The sequence below is a fragment of the Anolis carolinensis genome, chromosome 2 (assembly GCF_035594765.1).
Source record: "Anolis carolinensis isolate JA03-04 chromosome 2, rAnoCar3.1.pri, whole genome shotgun sequence".
Classification (NCBI taxonomy): Eukaryota; Metazoa; Chordata; class Lepidosauria; order Squamata; family Dactyloidae; genus Anolis; species Anolis carolinensis.
Window position 1 is genome coordinate 122,833,423 of NC_085842.1, and position 22,164 is coordinate 122,855,586.

The 22,164-nt window shown below is 38.7% G+C and overlaps 1 long non-coding RNA gene across 1 annotated transcript; it reads left to right on the forward strand.

Moving 5' to 3' along the window:
• The first annotated feature begins 812 nt into the window (after positions 1-812).
• On the forward strand, positions 813-10,812 carry LOC134296209 (uncharacterized). Its single transcript, XR_010002829.1, has 2 exons — positions 813-4,218; positions 4,406-10,812. It is a non-coding gene; the product is annotated as an uncharacterized LOC134296209 (long non-coding RNA).
• The last annotated feature ends 11,352 nt before the right edge of the window (positions 10,813-22,164 follow it).

The following is a 22,164-nucleotide window of genomic DNA, read 5'->3' on the forward strand; positions in this document are numbered from 1 at the left end:
CTGTATGTATGTATATGTTATATATATATATATATATATATATATATATATATATATATATATCATTTCAGCTAGACCTCAATCTGTTTCTGCTACCTGATTTTTTTTTTTGGGGGGGGGGGGGTGTCTGTTTTCATGTGTCTCCTGAAAACGGCTGGCCGGTTGAATAGCCATTTTCAGTCAGCAGCCAGATCAAGCCCATTGGTGGCAATGGGGGGGGGGGGGGGCTACGCTTCACAGGCTCCCCTTCCTTTCATTTTCAGGGCTATCAGGATGAAAATCGCCACACTTGGAGGACTCATCTACCACTTCTGACCCACCAGTTTCAGAATGTTTGGGTCATGTTCTGATTTTTAGGATTTTTTAAAATTTCTTGAAATAATATCTCCTTTAAAAAATCTCAAAAAAGTATCCCCCACTGGCCCTGCCCTGTAACTTTTCCAGGAACAGAAGCAGGTCACCATTCCTTTCTGCCAAATGTCAAAGATGCATCTCCAGATCACACAGCCCACCCACTATTACACTTCCTTTACTAATAAAAAAATAACACCAACTTCTTCCAAACCTTTTGCAATTTGCATTTTTTGTTCTTACAACATACTGGAAGAGGCCAGCAGCCCACCATCCACAAGCAAGCAAGCAAGCAAGCAAGCAGCATATAGCCTTATTAGAAAAACACTCCTGTATGATGCACTGGAATATATATATATATATATATATATATATATATATATATATATATAGAGAGAGAGAGAGAGAGAGAGAGAGAGAGAGAGAGAGAGAGAGAGAGAGAGAGAGAGGGAAATCTAACCATGTCTGATGGAGGTTGGAGTTACAGAGAGACAATGGGTTATGTGGCAAACCTTCCACAGAAGCCCAATATTTTTTTTTATTATTACTATTATTACTAAGCGGCAGAAGTCAAATGATACTTTTTATTTATTATTTTATTGTATGACACAGCAAACAAGATAGATATGCTGGATTTCATATCACAAAATCACAAGTCAAACACTTCCCAAGTGTCTAGGACTGTGTGATGTATTTTCGGATGATGCGCGCAGATCCCAGTAGGGTGGCCTTTTGCAGTTGACAGATCATAATTTTGTCAATGTCTATTGTTTCCAAATGACGGCTGAGATCTTTTGGCACGGCACCCAGTGTGCCCATCACCACTGGGACCACCTGCACTGGTTTCTGCCAGAGTCTTTGAAGTTCAATCTTGAGGTCCTGATAGCGGCTGAGTTTTTCCTGTTGTTTTTCGTCAATGCGACTGTCACCTGGGATGGCGACATCAATGATCCAAACCTTTTTCTTTTCCACAACTGTGATGTCTGGTGTGTTGTGTTCCAGAAGTTTGTCAGTCTGGATTTGGAAGTCCCACAGTATCTTTGTGTGTTCATTTTCCACGACCTTTGCAGGTTTGTGATCCCACCAGTTCTTTACTGCAGGGAGGTGGTACTTGAGGCATAAGTTCCAATGAATCATTTGGGCCACATAGTTGTGCCTCTGTTTGTAGTCTGTCTGTGCAATTTTCTTACAGCAGCTGAGGATATGATCAATGGTTTCGTCAGTTTCCTTGCACAGTCTGCATTTTGGGTCATCAGCTAATTTTTCGATCTTGGCCTTAATTGCATTTGTTCTGATGGCTTACTCCTGGGCTGCAAGGATCAGGCCTTCTGTCTCCTTCTTCAGTATCCCATTTGTGAGCCAGAGCCAGGTCTTCTCCTTATCAGCTTTCCTTCAATTTTGTCAAGGAACTTTCCATGCAAGGTTTTGTTGTGCCAGCTGTCAGCTCTAGTTTGTAGTGCGGTTTTCTTGTACTGATGTTTTGTCTGCTGTGCTTTGAGGAATTTCTGATTTTTGACTTCAATCAAAGCAGGTTCTTCACTTTGCTTTACATATTCTATCAGGGCATGTTCTTCTTCTTTGACTGCTTGTTTTACTTGTAAGAGTCCTTTGCCCCCTGATCTTCAGGCAAGGGTGCAGTGAATGATGAATGGTCATGAGTTTTCTTGTTTTTCTGTCCAAATTGTCCAGTTCCACCTGTGTCCAGTTTATAATGCCAGCAATATATCTTATGACAGGTATGGCCCAGGTGTTTATGGCCTTGATGGTGTTGCCTCCATTGAGCTTGCTTTTGAGAATTTTTCTGACCCTTTGTGTGTATTCTTTGCTGACCACAGTTTTCACATGTTCATGCTTGATGTTGTCCAGCTGTAATATGTCCAGATATTTATAGGATTTTATAGATATTTATATTTATAGGGGGCCTATAAATAATAATAATAATAATAATAATAATAATAATAATAATAATAATAATAATTTGAAATTAAGAAGGCAGAGAGATTGTAAATGATAGGATTGGTGTGGGAGAGGAAGGCAGTCAGGTAGAACTTGGTAGTTCTTGCTGGTATATTTCTTTGGAATACTCTGGTGCTGGAGGAAAATCCTGAGAGTGCCTTGGACCGCAAGAAGATCCAACCAGTTCATCCTCCAGGAAATAATGCCCAATGGCTGTTCACTAGAGGGAAGGATATTAGAGGCAAAGTTGAAGTATTTTGGCCACATCATGAGAAGACAGGAAAGCTTGGAGAAGATCATGATGCTGGGGAAAATGGAAGGAAAAAGGAAGAGAGGCCGACCAAGGGCGAGATGGATGGACGATATCCTTGAAGTGACTGGCTCGACCTTGAAGGAACTGGGGACGGTGACGGCCGACAGGGAGCTATGGCGTGGACTGGTCCATGAGGTCACGAAGAGTCTAAAATGACTGAGATGAGATGACGATGAGTATTATCAACAACAATAATAATCTTCTATGTCCTGATGGAGGTTGGCATTAGAGACAATGGGTTCTGTGGCAAAGCTTCTACTCAAGGTCAACAATTTTGTTGTTGTTGTTGTATTTACTTGGTGGCAACAGCCAAATACTTATTATTATTAATTGAAATGAGGAAGACTGAGAGCACAGAGAGAAATATAAACAGAAAGAACTTGTTTGCAAAGGAAGGAAATTATAGATATTGGTGGTAAGTTTAGGTAGGTAGGTAAATAGTTTTCTGAGAATGAAGCTTTGCTATTTGCTGGAATTATTATGATTATTACTATTATTAACTATCTTTTAAAAGATTTTCTGAAGGAGGGGAGGGAGGAGAAAAAATATAAGGAGAGGAGAGTAAAAGCTCAAGGATGACTCAAGGCTCATAGCCACCCTAATATTTTTAAAGAAAAGCACACCCACCCAAGAGATGCTCTTTCTTTTCTCCCAAGTCTCCAAACGCGCACACCTAACCACCTGCACTTTCCAACTCCAAGTCCCACTAAATAAAAGTTATTAAGAAAAAAAAGGGAAAAAAGGAAAATCAAAAATATTCAATGCTAGAGGCCAAGCCAAGCAAAAAGCTAAAGCAGAACTGTGAGCCAGCGACAAGGTAAGTCAAGGCAATTGGATGAACTGAAGCAGCACCTCTCAGAGCCCAGACGCAACTGAGAAATGGAGGTGCTCACCCCATTCAGTAGACACAGCTTGCATAAGACACACCACAGCAGTCTTCAGCTCTGATTGGCTCAACAGGCAGGGCTCACAGGGACACCATGTGCAACCTTGTGGCAGCTTTTCCGTGCTCTCTGTGCTTCCAAGTAGAAGGGAAAGTAGCCATGACCAGCAGCCACGTGGGCCGTCTTGGGTGAAAAAGACATGGTAGCTGAGCCCTTGCCAGTACAGCCGCCCAGACAAGCCAAACTAGCTGAAGAAGCTGAAGACAAACTGCCAAAACACACACACACACAAAAGTATTCCAAAAATGGCCACAAAACATGTTTCTCTGGTGTTTGGAAACCCTGAGGAAAATTTGGGAGTGACACAAAGCATTCCAGTTTGAGAGTTTCTCTGCACAAAATTTTCAGAAAACAGAAAATTCAAGATATGAAACTATATTTTCTTGTGCTTTGTTAGTGGTTGCCTCTTCTTCCTTTTCTCTAAAAACCAGTGAATTTTATACAGGATAAATTCACAGTGACAGTATTTTCTGTGCAAAAAACAATATCTTTTGGGCAGGCAATGTGTGTATGTGTATTTTTCTTTTGCAGAATAAAGTCTTGAACTGTGTATTTTTGTGGAATAAAAGTCTTGAGTTGGGAAGTCTTGGAAAATTCCACATTAGGTGTTGGTTGCTTTGAAGAAAAAATGGCAAAGGTCTACATTCCTAATAGGTAAGTATTTCCAATACAGTAATAATTTTAGTTGCCCTCTTCTGTGACTTTTCAAGTAATACAGATTGTGTGTGAGAGAGGTGGTAGCTATAAGAGCAAAAATTGTGAAGTGCAATTGCACCATAGGAATGCATAAAGACAATGCAACATATTCACTTTTGTTTTCAATTCTTCAATTATTTCTTAGATCTACACAGAAGATGTGGTTTGTCCCCTCCCCTCCAACTGTTCCCCTTTTTATCCTTCTGGTACAACTAGGAAGATAGAAATAGCCTCAGTTGAGCATTTGTCTTAAGACTGGTGCTTAAGTACAACATATGGAGCTTCACGTTTGTAAGTATGTAACATGTCAAAAGTCAGACGCCAATTAGAGAGCAAAACAGAGTTTATTCAAGAAATAGCCCAAAAATTAGTCACAAACATAAAAGAGGGCTTAAAATACTTAACTTTCAGTGTTGTTAAGCAGTCCAAACAAAAATATGACAAAAAGTATGTTTAAACAAGTAAACCGGATTATTCAAGCAAATAATCCGGGTTAAACAAAAGGTTCTTCAATTCGACTCAAAGTGTTCTGAGTTGGCTTGGAATAAGCAGCCAAAACAAAGCAAAGACTTAGAAACTCCCAAAAAACTCCCCAAAGTCCCAAACTAGCGATACAAACTTAAAGCCCCAAATGGGAACCCAAACTGGGCAAAGGAGCTCTCCACTGAGAGCTACTAGTAAACAAAATTTGAGGCTGGTGCAAAAGGGAAAGCGGCTCCAAGCCGCTACGGAGGCCAGCACCAAGCAGAGGAATTAAAGGGGCAGAGCAAAGAGTCATCAAACCGGTCTGGAGTCGAAACAGGAAAGGCAGCGGAAACTCGCTACAGAAGCTCAAGCAAACACCAGGAGCCCAAGGAATGAAGTGGAGAGACGTCGTCAGGACAGTCCAAGGTCTGGAAAGGAGACAGCGACAGAGTCGAGACACAGGCCAGGAGTCAGGAGCCGTAGATAGACACAGACCAGAGAGCGACGGCAGAAGCAAGGTCAAGTTCCAATCCAAGGTCCAGAGGTTGTAGACATCAATTCAAGGTCCACGAAATGGAATGGCACAAAGAGCCAAGGCAACAGAGGCAACAGCAGCTAATGCAAAATAGTAATGACAGTGCAGTCCAGGAAAACCCACACAGTTCCAGCCCTCCGTTGCAGAACAACCCGGATTAACTTACATCTGAAGCAAAGTCGCAGTCCAGTCTTCAATAAAACGTACAGGAGTCCCAGTGGCGCCCAGCAACACCTTGCCACACACAAAGTAAAGTGGCTAAACATTCCCAATTTATCCCAATCCCCTGGGCATCCAAACACCAACGCCCAAAGAGCAGGTGTCCCAGTTCATTAATCCGAATCAGAACTCCACACAGCGAATGCCCGTGGGTCGGGTGTCCCAAATTCTTCATCAGAATCCCAATCAACCTGCCCACGTCCAGCTCCATGCACACCTGAGGATCCATCCTCACTCCTCCAAGCAGATCAAGTGGGGTCTGCTTCTGAAGATACCCAAGTTTCCCCAGTGTCAACAGTATCCATGGGCCCTGATTCCTCCCCAGGCATCTCCGGTGCCCGTGTCCAGTCAGTGCCCACTTCTTCACTCACCACCTGTTCCCCAGCGTCCATTTCTTCCATAGACTGAATCTGAATCTTCCTCAGAAAACTCCCCATCGAGGTCCCTAATTCTCTTTCTGTGCAAATCCTCCAACGAGCCCTCCTCACGAGGGTTTTTTCTTCCTCTCCTGATCCCACCACTATCATTCACAGTCCCCAAAGGCACAGTCACAACATAACATGTAGTTTGACTCAGATAAACAATAATTCAGTTCTAAATATACCTGGAGCTTTTTCTTCTATTGCTAGATAATTCTTATTTCATGACATGGTTGCAACTTGCATTGCAAAAAGTTATATTTTTTGTTGTTGAAAGGTATATTGTCTCCTTTCATATGGGGTATTAGTATTTCATTCTTGGCTCAGTTCACACATATCAGCAATGAATCCTACTGTCATACATTATCTCATAAACATGAAGTCTGTGAGACAAACTAGAGTATCTGTGTTTCCAATCCCAAGCATTTGAACAAATTAAAATGTACTCATCTGTTCCTCAGAGTTACAGCTGATCCTTTTATTTGATGAATCATATATAACCCGAATCTATCAGAATCTAAATTTATATACTTATGCAGTAGGACAGACTTCTTCATAGAACTTAATCTCCCTTCTGACAGGTGGTTCTGATGTGGGTACAGCCATCTGTCAAATCAGTCAAAGTAACTTTGGCTCCTTACATATCTTAAAGAAGTAGGTTATTGGTCAAATAAAGAGAAGGACATTTGCCTTTCAAATTAAACAAGCAAACTACCAGGATTCTAAGAGCTCTTTCAAACAGGCTCTATAACCCAGGAACTGATCCCAGGTTTTCTGTTTATCCCAAATTATCTGGCAGTGCAGACTCCTATAATCCAGTTTAAAGCAGAAAACCTGGGATCAGATCCTGGGATATAGAGCCTGTCTAGAAGGTCCCTAAGAATCATAGCTCATGAAAGCAACGTTCTGAAGCAGGATTCCCCTGGACTTTGCTGGCATAGATTTTAGAGAGATTGTGGCTCTTTTCTGTCAAAATGAATCCAAAGGACATTTATTTGATAATCAAAGGAATTTCTTAAGGTAGTTAGGAAAGCTCTTAAAGAAGAAAATTCAAGGTGACCACTCAAGAGTCTTGATGATCCTGGCTGTCAACAGATTTCCCTCCGGGGAGATGGGACAGGATACAAATAAAGTTGTTGCTGTTGCTGCTGTTATTATTTTTATATTATTATTATTATTATTATTATTATTATTATTATTATTATTATTATTATTATTATTTCATTTATATCCTGCTTTTCTCCCATGGGTAGGATTCAAAGCGGCATACATATAAAATTCATACAAATTGTTGTTGTTGTTGTTGTTGTTATTATTATTTCTGTGAGGCAGATGCACTATGTAAGCCTTCGAGAGAGCTTGCAAGTCCTATCATGACAGCTCTGTAACAAGTTCAGCCAAATGCCCTTACTGAAGCCTATAATATATAATAAATGCTTCATTCTACACAATGCTCAGTAGACAGAAATATAGTCCTTGTAAATATAAGATGTGCGGCTTTATGTGGGTATTGATATCGCTGTACACAGTTTAACCTTATATATGAGCATACAAATTTTGAACAGGGATTATGTTAGATGAAATGATGAAATAGTAACCTACACTGGAGGGGAAGGTTTTGCCTGCTCATAATTCTAATCACAGAAACCATGATGCAAATATTAACATTTGGTTGGAATCAAAGAGAAGGATTTAGGAGCAGCACTATACTAATATGACTCTGTTCAGGATACTCTTTCCATGAGAAATAGAGACTGAGAGTTTGCCATTTTGAAGAGGGGAGAGAGTGAACCAATTTTCTATCCCCTGAAGAGACCTCATCTACTCCCACCATGCTCCCATCCATTCTTCTTTGCCAGAACCGTAGATTAGTTGCATAGCAACAATGTTTTATGATCTTTGGCTACTTCTTGGCATACTTGGAAGCAGGAAGGAAGCATTTCAAAATGTTACATATTGGTAACTTTACATGTTTACAGTTTGGAAAAGGAAAAGGAACAGATGGAAGAACAGGAGACCCTACCTTGTTTCTCTTCCCTTCATCATTCCCTTGCGTAGACTCAAGAAAACAGGCAAAGTTCCTATTCACAACTTGTCTTCTTTTGTCCCTTGAATATTTTCTTTTTCAGGTATTTGTGAGGTAGGGATTAGATTGCAGTGAAGCAGGAACAGAATCCTGCTTTTGTTTCTAAAGCTAACATGCCTGCAGTTCCTGATTTCTTCTATACGTTGCCTGGGCCTTTCTCTCTAAAGACTTATTTATGCATGCTCTCCCAAAGTACAAGACAAAAAAACCCCCTCTGTTTGCAAAGTTGAATTAGTGAACATATAGCTTTAAAATGTCTGAATATGATGTAAAAAGGAATTATTAGCATATTAGAGCAACTATACAACACGAGAGGGGCAGCATATTGAAATGAAATTCTATGATTAAAGTATTTATTACAAATAATTTTGACCACAAATTTAGTCCCACCTAATATTCAACTATATAATGCTAGAATGATTTATATGAGTGTGTTCATAATCGTTAGATACTTTAGGATAATAAACTTCATCAAATATAATTTCCACTGTTCATTTCATACATAGTTACTTGGTGACTATAGTCACCAGAATTTCTCTTTATTGTCTTTGCCTTCTGCCAAAGTGACACATGTAATCATATATGTTGATTTCATGTGACCCTTATTGAAATGCAGTTATTTTTATTACAACATCATGTTTATGTATAATTGTAATCTAAGGCAAGAATTTGCCTGAAGACCATTGGAAGTTAACACCCTCACATATTGCATTTAAAAGATTTAACCAGTTTCAGTTACAGCACTCAACATATTATATAAAAATAGATGTGAAAGCACTAGTCTATGTATGTATAAATTCATCTATGTATTTCATGGTCACAGATCACTAAAACACAAGATATCTAACATACAAAACATAATACAAATGAACCACTGAGAAGAAACAAGCACCATGCTCTGATTCATTTTGCAATCTTCCTATTCTCAGTGAGTGTAAATTCATTCTGTTGCATGGTCGTTTATAAACACTTTGCTTTTTTATGCAGTGTAATAGTCCCATGGAGTCTTTCCAATAGGACTGGCTCTGATCTCTGAGGATTGCCTTCTGGAGAGGGAGGAGAGAAATAAATTAAAATGTCCTCTTCCCACTGTTGTTACTTGTATGAGGAAGGAATGTGAATTATACTGTTAACTGCCTTGAGTCCCATTATTTAAAGGAGGAGTATAAATGAAGAAAATAAAATCGCTTTGAATGAGATTTCCTGCTTCTTGACAGGGGGTTGGACTGGATGGCCTATGAGGTCTCTTCCAACTCTATTATTCCATGATTCTATGATATATCCCATTGACACAGATGGAAAATTTCCTCCAAATTAATATACAGTAGAGTCTCACTTATCCAACACTCGCTTATCCAACGTTCTGGATTATCCAACGCATTTTTGTAGTCAATGTTTTCAATATATTGTGATATTTTGGTGCTAAATTCATAAGTACAGTAATTACTACAGAGCATTACTGCGTATTGAACTACTTTTTCTGCCAAATTTGTTGTTTAACATGATGTTTTGGTGCTTCATTTGTAAAATCATAACCTAATTTGATGTTTAATAGGCTTTTCCTTAATGCCTCCTTATTATCCAACATATTCGCTTATCCAACATTCTGCCAGCCCATTTATGTTGGATAAGTGAGACTCTACTGTATATTATTTAATAAATAAAAATGAATAAAAATATCTCTTCACAAAGAAGAGAGATCAGAAATTGCTGCTTGCCCAGGCAGCCTTAATGTGAAACAAAGTATTTGCCACCCCTTTCTTCTGCATATGTTGTATATGAAAACAAGGAGGTTAAGCGGAATGGAAATTAATAGCCTACACATTACAAAGGATGCATTGCAAACTTATATATATTTGGTTTGTTACTGTGTGCCTTCAAGTAATTTCTGACTTATGTCAACCCTAAAGATGAACCTATCATGAGGTTTTCTTGGCAAAATTTGTTTAGAGGGGACTTGCCTTTGCTTTGCTTTGAAGCTGTGAGAATGTGACTTACCCAAGGTCACTCAGTGGGTTTTCATGGCTGAGGAAGGATTAGAACCCTGATCTCCAGAATTTTAGTCCAGCATTGGAACCATTATACCATGGTGGGTCACTTAAAAATAAGTCCAATTGTTTCACATTGTGGTAATTGTGTATAGACATACATTAAAGCACTACTATCTTTTTGATTTTTTAAAACACTGTAAAAATATTATAATCAATTCATTCTATGAATACTATATTGCAAGAATATATTGGATATCCTAAACAGAATCTAAACAGAAAAGAGTACTTGTCTGTTGTGGAGGGCCAAGATGAATCTCATTTTTCAGTAAAGCTTGTCAGTTTCCACCTTCTTTATGGGGCCACTGAATATGTCTATTTTACTTTCTCCCACTGTCACTTAAAAAGGAAAAGAAAAAAGCTTCAAGCTATTTTTGTCCTGTTTCAATGTTTGGCAAGGTCATCTAAAAGAATGAACTAAACAGAACTGTTATTCATTTGTACTGTGTTGACCACATTTCACAGATATTGTTCCTATCATATAGACCACCTAATACTTGGCTACCATTAGTTGTCAGTTGTTTTGTGGGGGGGGGGGGGGTGGAGTGGTGAAAACCCTAATTCAGGATACAAATGTGGTTCCATACACAGGAGAGCAGAAGCAGATTTTTAACTAAGTAAAAACATAACTGATAAACCAATGTTCTCTGCCTGGAAATCTGATTTCGGTAATTTTAGTGGAATTTGTGGATTTAGTAAATTCTTCAAAAATCGAACCAAAGTTTTCACCATGGTGTAAAGAAAAAATGTATACATCTTTAAATAAAAAATATTAGGCAATGGTTTCCCTAATGTTTATTCCATGTCAAAGAACAATATTAATCTGATTCTATTTCTTGTGATTCCCTGTTGACATTGAAGAATAGCCAATAAGAAAGACATACTTCTATGAAACCCCAAAGCTTACATACACTTTTTCTGAATGCTGATGGTTGGCTCTAATAAAGATACCATTTTAATCTTTTATAATGTAGTTGTAATGGATCAGTCAAATTATGCTTTTGGCTGCCATATTAGATAATTTCATTTCTATCTAAATACTGAATAGTTTCTTTTATTGGAACCGAATATGTCAAATTGGATATGTATTACATATTTTAAAACAGGGACTTTTTATTAAGAAAACTTACTTTAGGTTTTTTTTTTAAAAAAAGAAGGATCTAATTAAAATAAAAATGCAATTTAAATTTTAAGAAATCCCGAACAAAGCTGTGAAGAATCTTATTTTCAGAACTTGAATCAAAACGCCATCTTCTTTGTAATAAGCACCTTCATTAACCACAACTTGATAATCACTTTAAAATGACATTGGACTAGCAATTATCTTCAAAGCTTACATTAAGAATACCTCCAGCTGCCCCATCTAAGAAGTGAGAGATGGGAGGAAATTAGATACTAATGCCTGACCCTTCTCTGGCTTCTATTGCAAACCATTTGGACTTGTTGAGTAAGAATGCTCACAAAGCTCACTTAACTGAAACATTACTCCTCCCTTTCTATGCTAGCATTTTCTATCTTTCAGTCATTTGCTGATGAGACCATGGAATTTGTAATTTTTCAAGCCACATTTTACCTATAAGTCATTTTCATCCACCATCTCCTTTTAAGAGGAAGCCTCCACCATCCAACCTACTTTTTTGCTCCAAGAATGTGCTTTTGTTGGGGTCAGCCCTGGAGGGAAATAGTTACTGGGACAGGATTTGCTCCCCAAATAGGTTAGACCCCAACAGTTGGGGCAGATTTTGTCCCAAACTCAAAATATCATGGCATTATTATAACAACTAGATGAGGAAGGCAACTTAACAGGGATCTTGTGATAACTGAAGGGATGTCATGCAGAAGGTGAAGCAAGCTTGTTTTCTACTGCTCCAGATACTAGGACACAAATGAATGAATCAAATTACAAGAAAACTTTAGGAAGAACTTTGTGATGGTAAGAACTGTTTGACAGTGAAATGGACTTCATTGAAGAAATGTGATTTCTTCTTCATTAGAAAACTTTAAACAGAGGCTGATGGCCATTTTTCTTGACTGCTTAAGCTGTGTATTCTTCTGTGATAGTGGTTAGAGTAGAATTCAATGGTTCTCAAATTGTGCTTCTCTAGGTGTTTTGGACTTCAGCTCCCAGAAATCCCAGCCAGCTTACCAGCTGTTAGGAATTGTGGGAGCTTAAGTCCAAAATATCTGGAGGAGTACAGTTTGAGAACCACTGGAGTAGATGATCCTTGTGACCCTTTCCAACTCTAAGTTTCTATGATTCTAGATGCAATGAAAAATAAATAATAAAACAAATGAATAAACCTCAAGTGCAATTTGATTAAAGATGACAGTTCAGGATTCCTCTCTCCCTTCCTGATATTGTCTTTAGTCCTTCTTACTTCAGTCTAAACTCTTCAGGAAGGCTGATATTGATAATGACTAGACTGTATTAGTCTCAAATTGTTTAAACTTAAGAAAATGAGAGAAAGAGAGAGGAGTGTGTCCAGAGAAATCCCATGGCCAACATTCTAAAATTGTCTTTCCTTGCTGGGAGGAGAAATCAAACAGAGCAGAATGCACAGTTTAACAACCTATAGAATAATAACGGAGTGATATGTTCACCCATAGTAGGAGTAATTTAAGCTCGTTAAACTACTTGTAATGTAAACAATGTCTACTATAATGGGAAGTTCCAAGACACAGCCTGGAAGATTGTGTTGGCTGTTAACAGAGAATCCATATCACCTATTTCATGTGAATGAAAGCCAGAAAATCTATAGTCTTGGGCTTACAAGACTCCCCTGATTTCAAGTATTGTAGGGGTAGGGGAAGCAAAACAAAGACATCGCTTCCCCAAATAACTTTTTCCCTGCATCCTTCACTCGCCAAAGTTCTATTATTGTAGAGAGTAATATATTGAAAATAATTAAAACCTAGGAACACGTCAACCTGCTGTGTTCAAATTCTCTGAATAACCTAACTGGATCTTCGATCTGCTGTGTTCACATTCTCTAGGTAACTTTACCTGAATCTTTTCTCTGGATTCCTAAACTGTAATTCTACATGCAAAGGGATATTGTAATACCTTAGAGACAACTTGAAAGAACTAAGTTGGTAGCATACAGAGCCAGCCCTAGGTATTTTTCAAGTGCAGGCAAACAGAATTTTGGTGCCCCCCCCCAAACCAATCACTGAAAAATAAAAGCGTTGGATAAGCGAAAATGTTTGATAATAAGGAGGGATTAAGGAAAAGCCTATTAAACATCAAATTACCTTAAGATTTTACAAATTAAGCACTAAAACATCATGTTTTACAACAAATCAACAGAAAAAGCAGTTCAATACCTTGCGGAGGCAGGCCGCAGGAGACAGGAGTTGCCTCGATGGCGCCCCCAACAAGATGGCGCCACAGGCAACTGCCTAGTTGGCCTGGTGGTTGAACTGCTTCTGGTAGCATAAGCTTTAATAGACTGAGTCTAGTTCCTCAGATATAATTCTAAATGTTCAACTAAAGTTCTAAGTAACTGCAAAGTTAGAAATTTGGGCACTAAAGGAATAATTAATGGGACGATCTTATTTGGATGAGGAAAATGCCCTCATTTTTTTCCCCTGTAGTTATACTTTGGAAACTTTGAGATAAAACAAAATTCAGATGGCATTATATTCAGCTGGCATTATGTAGTTTCTGGCCCATAATCATTTGCATACCTCATACATCCTCCTATCCCTCACCCCTAATGCATGTTGTCATAGATATTAAGCATTACATGTGTGACAGGTTCAGTTAAGAGATTCTAATTGTGAATATATACTTTGTTTCAATAACAAAATTCAATATGTCTTTCTTTTACTGAAATGTCAGAAAATGGGTACAAAAACCAAATCACAAGATGAATAGACAAAGAAGAAAATGATGTGTAGAGAAATAATGGTGGCTATGACACACTGACTTTCTAAATCTAGTAACATGCAGAAACAATGTATAACTAGTAACATCCAGTATCTGCCCATTTTATAATAGCCCATTCTTGAGGTGTTGCCAATGTTATATTGCACTTTATTGTCCATTTCAACTGTGAAATTACCTTCCCCATTTGGCACATTCTGCACTGGGTTCTATGAATTAGTCTCCTGTTTTAATATTGTATGTTTCATGTCAATTTTAACTATTGTTTTTACTGATATTGATGTTTTTATTGGTATAATTGTTTTATGGCTGTGTTATTGATATTTGATTGTTTTATTGGGCTAGGCCCTATGTAAGCCGCCCCGAGTCCCTTCGGGGAGATGGGGCGGGGTATAAAAATAAAATTATTATTATTATTATTATTATTATTATTATTATTATTATTATCATCCAGATACAGTGCATAACTAATGAATATAATAACATTAAAATATAAATGAGCATCCATGTAGCTTACTGATTCTTCTCTGTTTTGCAAGACCAGGGTGCACTAAGTGGTCTGAGTAAATGATGTAACATGATTCACTCTAATTTATCATGAAGTCAAGTCACAGTTCTGATTTTACATGATTTTTTTTCCAAGCAAAAAATTAAAGTGAGCTATCTTAGGAAGCTTATTTTATGTGTGATTGAACCAAGGTACTTTTTATAGTTATTATAAGTTGCAAGAAAACAAAAGGAAACATTCCTGCTATTGGAAACATCTGCATTGCATCTGTGTTGTGAAGTACAGTAGAGTCTCGCTTATCCAACGTAAACGGGCAGGCAGAACGTTGGATGAGCGAATATGTTGGATAATAAGGAGAGATTAAGGAAAAGCCTATTAAACGTCAAATTGGGTTATGATTTTTCAAATTAAAAACCTAAACATCATGTAATACAACAAATTTCACAGAAAAAGTAGTTCAATACACAGTAATGCTATGTAGTAATTACTGTATTTATGAATTTAGCACCAAAATATCATGATGTATTGAAAACATTGACTACAAAAATGTGTTGGATAATCCAGAACGTTGGATAAGCGAGTGTTGGATAAGTGAGACTCTACTGTAGTATCATTTGAACTCCTGTGTTTTGTTTTGGTGTTAATAGACATGAATATTTTGAATCAGAATAGATCACTGAATCCCAATCATATACCAGGACTTCAGTAAACCCAAGAAATCTTCATAGAAAGCTTCTGTAAGGAGGGCTGGCTCAACAAAGCAAGTCCTAGATTAGAAGACCAAGAAGTCCTAGTTTTGAATCTTGCATTCCACATTCTGCAATCACTTCTTATGCAACATTTACCCCTCCTGTTCTTCACATCCACACCTTTCCTTCAGACCAGAATGCTGCCCAATAATAGAGATTCCCACTGTAGCTGTAGACCACAGCCCACAAAAGAAACCTTAAAATTTCTTCACAATACTTTCAATTTATAGAGAAACCTAAAATGCATGCCAGTAACCACCATACACAGATCTTAAGGGCTCCTCTGTTCTTTTGATAGTTTACTTCTGTATAAGCAAAAGTGTAGAGGGAGACATGCATGAGAAAAGTGTCAACTGAAAATACATTTCTTTCTTTCTTTACTCATAATTGTATTTTGTTTTTATAAAAAATAGAACTTTGTACTAGCTTTAGTTAAAATTGCATGTATTGTGCATAAATTCTTATAAGCAAGGATTTTAAAGGAACTGTTCAAATACTAAAACCTTTTTCTAAGAGAGATCTAGGACCTTGGACAATTCCTTATATCTTTTTGAAAACTCAATGGTTTTAGTGCCCCATTGACATCAGAGTCCTTAGCCTCTCCAAATTCTGTCTTAACTAGTATACAGCACCAGTATTAAGATAGTGTGGGCAGAGGTCAAAGTTTCCCCTGTGGACATCAAAGGGAAGCTAAGTTCTTTATTGTGTAAACTGTACAATCAGACAAACTGAAAGACAGTGAGCTGGATTTAGAATCAGTCATATTTAATTTTGAGTTGAAATGAATAGGATTTCAGTTATTCTTAAGTCTGTGAATTTGCTCAAAGCATGACTCGATCTGTTTTCTTTGTTGTTGACTCAGTGCAGTTTTAAGGCAATAGAAAGTTGTAGAGTTCAACATCTAGATGAAGGCCTTATTCAGGCACATGAGACCAGAAACAGGTTTCAGTAGAGGACTCATAAAGCACTGGCAGGTGTCAGCTTATAAGTTGCTATATCAGAAGTGACAATGTTAACATTCACCACAAAGTGAAAGAATATCAAAGAGAACCCAGAGGAGAGAATCACCACCCCAGTTGCTAAGAGTAAGAGAAGGAGTTAAGTCTAAATAAACTGAAGTATCATGAAACAACTTTATAAAATGACCCGGTCTTTCATTTAGTGTCAAGCATCAGGAAAAGTTTTAGAAGCACCAAGAAGAACTCACACTGCTTCTTTTCTTATCTGAAGTCAGTAAAAATGATTGAGTTACCCTGTCTTTTGCTGAACATATGTGTGTACATGTCTAAAGAGAAGAGAGGAGTAAATGGTGTAGTAAACTGGAAGGTATTATTACTAGGGAGTAGAGAATAACAAAACAAAGATATTGTCTTAATAAAAATGTATATAATAGGATGTCTAAGTGCATTAGGTGTAGGGAATAGTTATGGCCCTTAGGAGCGGCTTAAAGAACTGGGCATGTTTAGCCTGCAGAAGAGAAGGCTGAGAGGAGACATGATCGCCATGTACAAATATGTGAGGGGAAGCCATAGGGAGGAGGGAGCAAGCTTGTTTTCTGCTGCCCTGCAGACTAGGACGCGGAACAATGGCTTCAAACTACAGGAAAGGAGATTCCACCTGAACATCAGGAAGAACTTCCTCACTGTGAGGGCTGTTCGGCAGTGGAACTCTCTCCCCCGGGCTGTGGTGGAGGCTCCTTCTTTGGAGGCTTTTAAACAGAGGCTGGATGGCCATCTGTCGGGGGTGCTTTGAATGCGATTTCCTGCTTCTTAGCAGGGGGTTGGACTGGATGGCCCATGAGGTCTCTCCCAACTCTACTATTCTATGATTCTATGATTCTATGAAACTTTCTAGTGGGCCATGCCACTTTGATTTAGCTTCATTTTCATCATTTCTTGTTTGGCTTTATTTGGGGTGGGGTGGGGGTGGGAAGGATAAGGAAAATGCAGTATTTTGCTTCATTCTTTGGTGGTTTGGATGGTTTGGGGGTAATTTCTGAGTCCCACTTTGAGCTCAGTAGTATATACTAATAAAATAATATATGACAATTTAAAATAATAATAATAATAATCATAAAACAATCCTATGGTATGTTATCATATACAAAAGCAGAATATGAAGCACCAATTAAAATTGTAATAAATAAATAATAATAAAAAGCAGAAATAAATAGAAAGTTATGCACAACAACCTTGACCAATTTTCCACATATTACTGTATCTACAGATATTTTGTCCCATATAGTAATATCACATGCAATTCAATAAAAGTGTCTTACTCAGTAAAAAAAATGAATCAACTATTCTCATACAACAGAATACAATGCTTATTTCACATCAATTATGAGGTAAGGAAATAATTTCTCTGTCACATGAAGAGTTTTTTCGAAGGTTAAATGATAGAAGGTCTATCAGATTTAAAAATGTTAAGATCAAATTCACTAAATGACAACTCTTAAATTTATTATGTATCAATTGCCAAAAGCCCATGTTATGTGAAATTTTATATTCTGATCATCAGTTTAAGTAAGTTTTTATAGGTTGTTGTGTGACTGTACAACTTGTGAACATTTTTATTTCTTATGCATATTAATATAATTGCTTTCTTGATCTTCATTGCAAGCTAAGATCATCAAAGCAAACTGGAAACAACTGAGGTTGAATGATCATCCTATAATTTGCTAACAGACTGGCAATTATTATATACAGGCAGTACTCAGTTTACAAAGTAGGTATGTTCTGGGTTGTTGTATGTTTTCCGGGCTGTATGGCCATGTTCCAGAAGTATTCTCTCCTGACGTTTTGCCCACATCTATGGCAGGCATATTCAGAGGTAGTGAGGTATGGAGAAACTAAGCAAAGAAGGTTTATATATCTGTGGAAAGTCCAGGGTGAGAGAAGAACTCTTGTTAGTTGGAGGCCAGTGTGAATGTTGTAATTAATCACTTTAATTAGCATTGAATAGCTTTATCTCCTGGCTTCTTCCTGCCTGGGGGAATCCTTTGTTCAGAGTTGTTAGCTTCCCCTGATTGATTCATGTCTGGAACTCCTCTGTTTTCAGAGTACTGCTTCTTATTTACTGTTCTGATTTTTGAGGTTTTTTTTAATACTGGTAGCCAGATTTTGTTCATTTTCATTGTTTCCTCCTTTCTGTAGAAGTTGTCCACATGCTTGTGGATTTCAATGGCTTCTCTGTGTAGTCTGACATGATAGTTGTTGGAGTGGTCCAGCATTTCTGTGTTCTCAAATAATATACTGTGTCCAGGTTGGTTCATCAAGTGCTCTGCTATGGCTGATTTCTCTGGTTGAGTTAGTCTGGAATGCCTTTCATGTTCTTTGACTCGTGTTTGGTGCTGCATTTGGTGGTTCCTGTGTAGACTTGTCCACAGCTGCATGGTATATGGTAGACTCCTGCAGAGGTGAGAGGATCCCGATTGCCCTTCGCTGAATGTAACATTTGTTGGATTTTCTTAATGGGTCTGTAGATAGTTTGTAGGTTGTGTTTCATCATCAGTTTGCTTATGTGGTCAGTGGTTCCCTTGATGTATGGTAACAACACCTTTTCTCTGGGTGGATCTTTGTCTTTACTCTCATGGCTTGTTCTTGGCCTTGTAGCTCTTCTGATGTCCATGGTGGAGTATCCATTGGCCTGTAAAGCCCAGATTAGGTGGTTTAGTTCACTTTGGAGGAGGTGAGGTTAGCAGATTCTTTGTGCACAGTCTGTCAGGGTTTTGATTGTATGTTCTGTAAGTTGAATTTGTATATAAATCATAACAGCCCACCCCTCTCTCTATAAGCTTTGGATAGCATTGGAAAAGGTTAACACCTCTGTGGTGTTTGTTTTGCTGTCTGTGCTCCTGTTCAGAAGGAACTTTCTGTTCCTGAATAATTGGATTTTGAAAATTTGGCTTTTTGTAGAAACAAGGATTGGTGATAAAATTTCAGTTGAGACACCTTTTCCCCCTGACAATTCTTACAGGAGTTTATTTCTCTTCCTGGGGTAGATTTTTTCACTTTCTATTGTCTCATCCACATTCCTAACTATGAGTCATTTGTAAGTTGGATGTTTGTAATTTGGGAACTGGATGTATACTCAAATAATAGTAAAAGAAATCAGCCCTAAAACCCTGGGTTGACTTATTCACAGGTAAATGTGAGCACTGTATCTTAATTCTCATAAAAAGAGCCACCCCTTTCTCTGAGCAGAGTGGTGAAAAACAAACATTAGACCATTATAGTGCCAATCCCTCTACTCACTCCACCATGGCACTGCCTCTGCCATTTGTGAATGCCTGGGCTGGAAAAGGATGGCACAGGACCAGAGCCGGCCCTAGGTAATTTTCAACTGTAAGCAAACAGAATTTTGGCAACCCTGCCCCCCCTCCCCAAACCAATCACTGAAAAATAAAAGCGCTGGATAAGCGAATATGTTGTATAATAAGGAGGGATTAAGGAAAAGCCTATTAAACATCAAATTACATCATGATTTTACAAATTAAGCACCAAAACATCATGTTATACAACAAATCAACAGAAAAAGCAGTTCAATACATGGTAATGTTATGTAGGAATTACTATATTTGTGAATTTAGCACCAAACATTGAACTGGGATATAAGGCAGTGTGGACTCAGACAACCCACCTCAAAGCAGATATTCTGGGTTATTCTGCTTTGATATTCTGGGTTATATGGCTGTGTGGAAGAGTCCTGAGGGTCCTTCCACACAACCATATAACCCAGAATATCAAGGCAGATAATCCACAAGTATGTTTCAGTCTACTTGGAATACACAAAGTGTGTTTAAGAACCGGCCCAAGAGTCCAGAAGAGCCTTGACTCCCCATATGATCATCATCCCACTTTCTTTGTTAGTTAACTTGAACCCAGTATGCTTTATTATGCCAATTGTTTGCCTTAGATCATGCATGAGGCAAACTTTGGCCCTCCGGGAATTTTGGACTCCAACTCTCACAAATCCTAACAGCTCTCCCCAGGAGCCCTCGTAGAGCTCCTTCAACCCCCTCCCGAACCCCCCGCCTACCCCAGGTCCCGGATTACAGTGCTGAGGAGTCAAGCGAGGACTTGGGGCTGCTGCAGGAAGCACCACATGTCGAAGGGGCTACCTGCCTTGGCCGCTCCATAGGCGCCCCTGTCGCCCTGGCCCCTGCTTTCCACGCTGCCACCCTCCATTCCTTGCCAGTGCTGGGAGCAAGCTGCAGCCACCATGCCCGAATTTGAGTGGCCTCCTCCTCAGGCCACGCCCCAGGGAGGAGACTTCAACTCCCAACAGCCTCACTGCTTTGGCTGATCCTCAGGGTTGGTGGGAACTGGAGTCCAAAACACCTGGGTTACCATCGAAGCTTGGGAAGCACTTGAAGGAAGTGACTCTGCACCTCTGCTTTAAAGTGAAGGCACCTCGGCACCACTTTTAACTGTCATGACTCAATGCTATAAAATCCTGGGAGTTTCAGAAAGTCTTTGAGCCAGTGCTTTATCAAACGACACTTCCCAGGATACCTTGGCATTGAGACATGGCAGTTAATGTGGTGTGAAACTGCGATAATTCTGCAGTGCAAAGGTGGAGATATGCTAGGGCAACTGGGCACGGGTCCAGCAGTGAGCAGTGCGAGGTTGGCTCTGTTCTAGCCTCCTTCCCTCAAGCCCAGGTATCGGAAGCAACCAATCAGAAGGTCACACCTCAGCCCTCCCCAAAAGCGCTTTTAACTGCCATGGTGGCCTGGCCACCGTGGAGGCCAGGTTGCGGCCGTGTATACAGGAAGGCCACGCCTGGGCTGAGTTGCCTCAATGGCTCCCCTTAGGTGCCCCCTAGAGGATGGCACCTTCAGCAACCGCTTACTTCGCCTAATGGTTGATCCGCCCCTGCACAGGACAGCAGGAGCTAGCACCAAGGTGGAATTGCTGCTTTCTTCTTTCTACATATCAAAATCCATGATTGTGGCCTAAAGACCTACCCTCAACTTATGCCTGTGACTGATCTATACAGGTGTATATATGGTACTTTTTTCTCAAATAGAATCTTCATGAATAGATAATACAAAAAAGATTTGTGGGTTTTGTCACTCACTTTCTGGACAATTTCTCTATGTGTCATGGTATGCATTTAGTATCATGCAAATTCTTTTTGGCAAAGATAAGTGTGGTATATGAGAAATGTAAACTCTGGAAATGGTTTAAATTAGCACCTGGAAACTTCTTGCTTACATGGTCCAGATGTTCTTATGTCAAAAATCTGTCTTGGGCATGGAGTATGCATTTTGAGTGAGAAATATTGACCCAACATTGCAAGGCAAGTAAATCCTATAGGTAAAAATGTTGAATTCATGCTGTTTTGTCTTGTCTTTTTAGTACTCTTTCTTGGCCTCTAATGAAAAAAACATTCTCTACATCTTTATACTAATGAGAGAGTCCTAAAGTAAAATTAATGTAAATGTTTGAATATAAGCAAGCTATATTAGCCAGAAATGGGTGTTAGTTTCATTAGCAGAGATATTAATGGCCAATGAAAAATGCATATCCACAAGAAATGCAGGTCCATATTTTCTGCTGTGGAAGTATGATAAAAATCAAGATGTGTGGTAGCAAAAATAAGCTTTCAATGCATTTTGAACTTTCCTCGTATGTTTTTAAAAGGAGGAGATAATCCCTTTTTTCAGCAATTGTATTTTATTCTGTTGAGGTTTGATGGCTGTAAAACACTGTACCTCCCTTTAAACTTTTCCATATAACTTGATTAGACAGCAGTAATCTCTAATGCTTTCATGTGCAAATTTAGGAATGACCCGGAACAAACGAGTTTCCTTCATCACCATAGCAACCAGGACTATGGAAGAATGCCACTCACCAGGCAATGTAAGTCAAATTTTATCCCTTTGATGTTAATTAACAAATTGCTTTCAGAAAAGTCAATGCATTTTTCCTCTTTAAATGTTTGTGATAAATGTTTAATACTCTTGAAAACGAGGAGGCAGA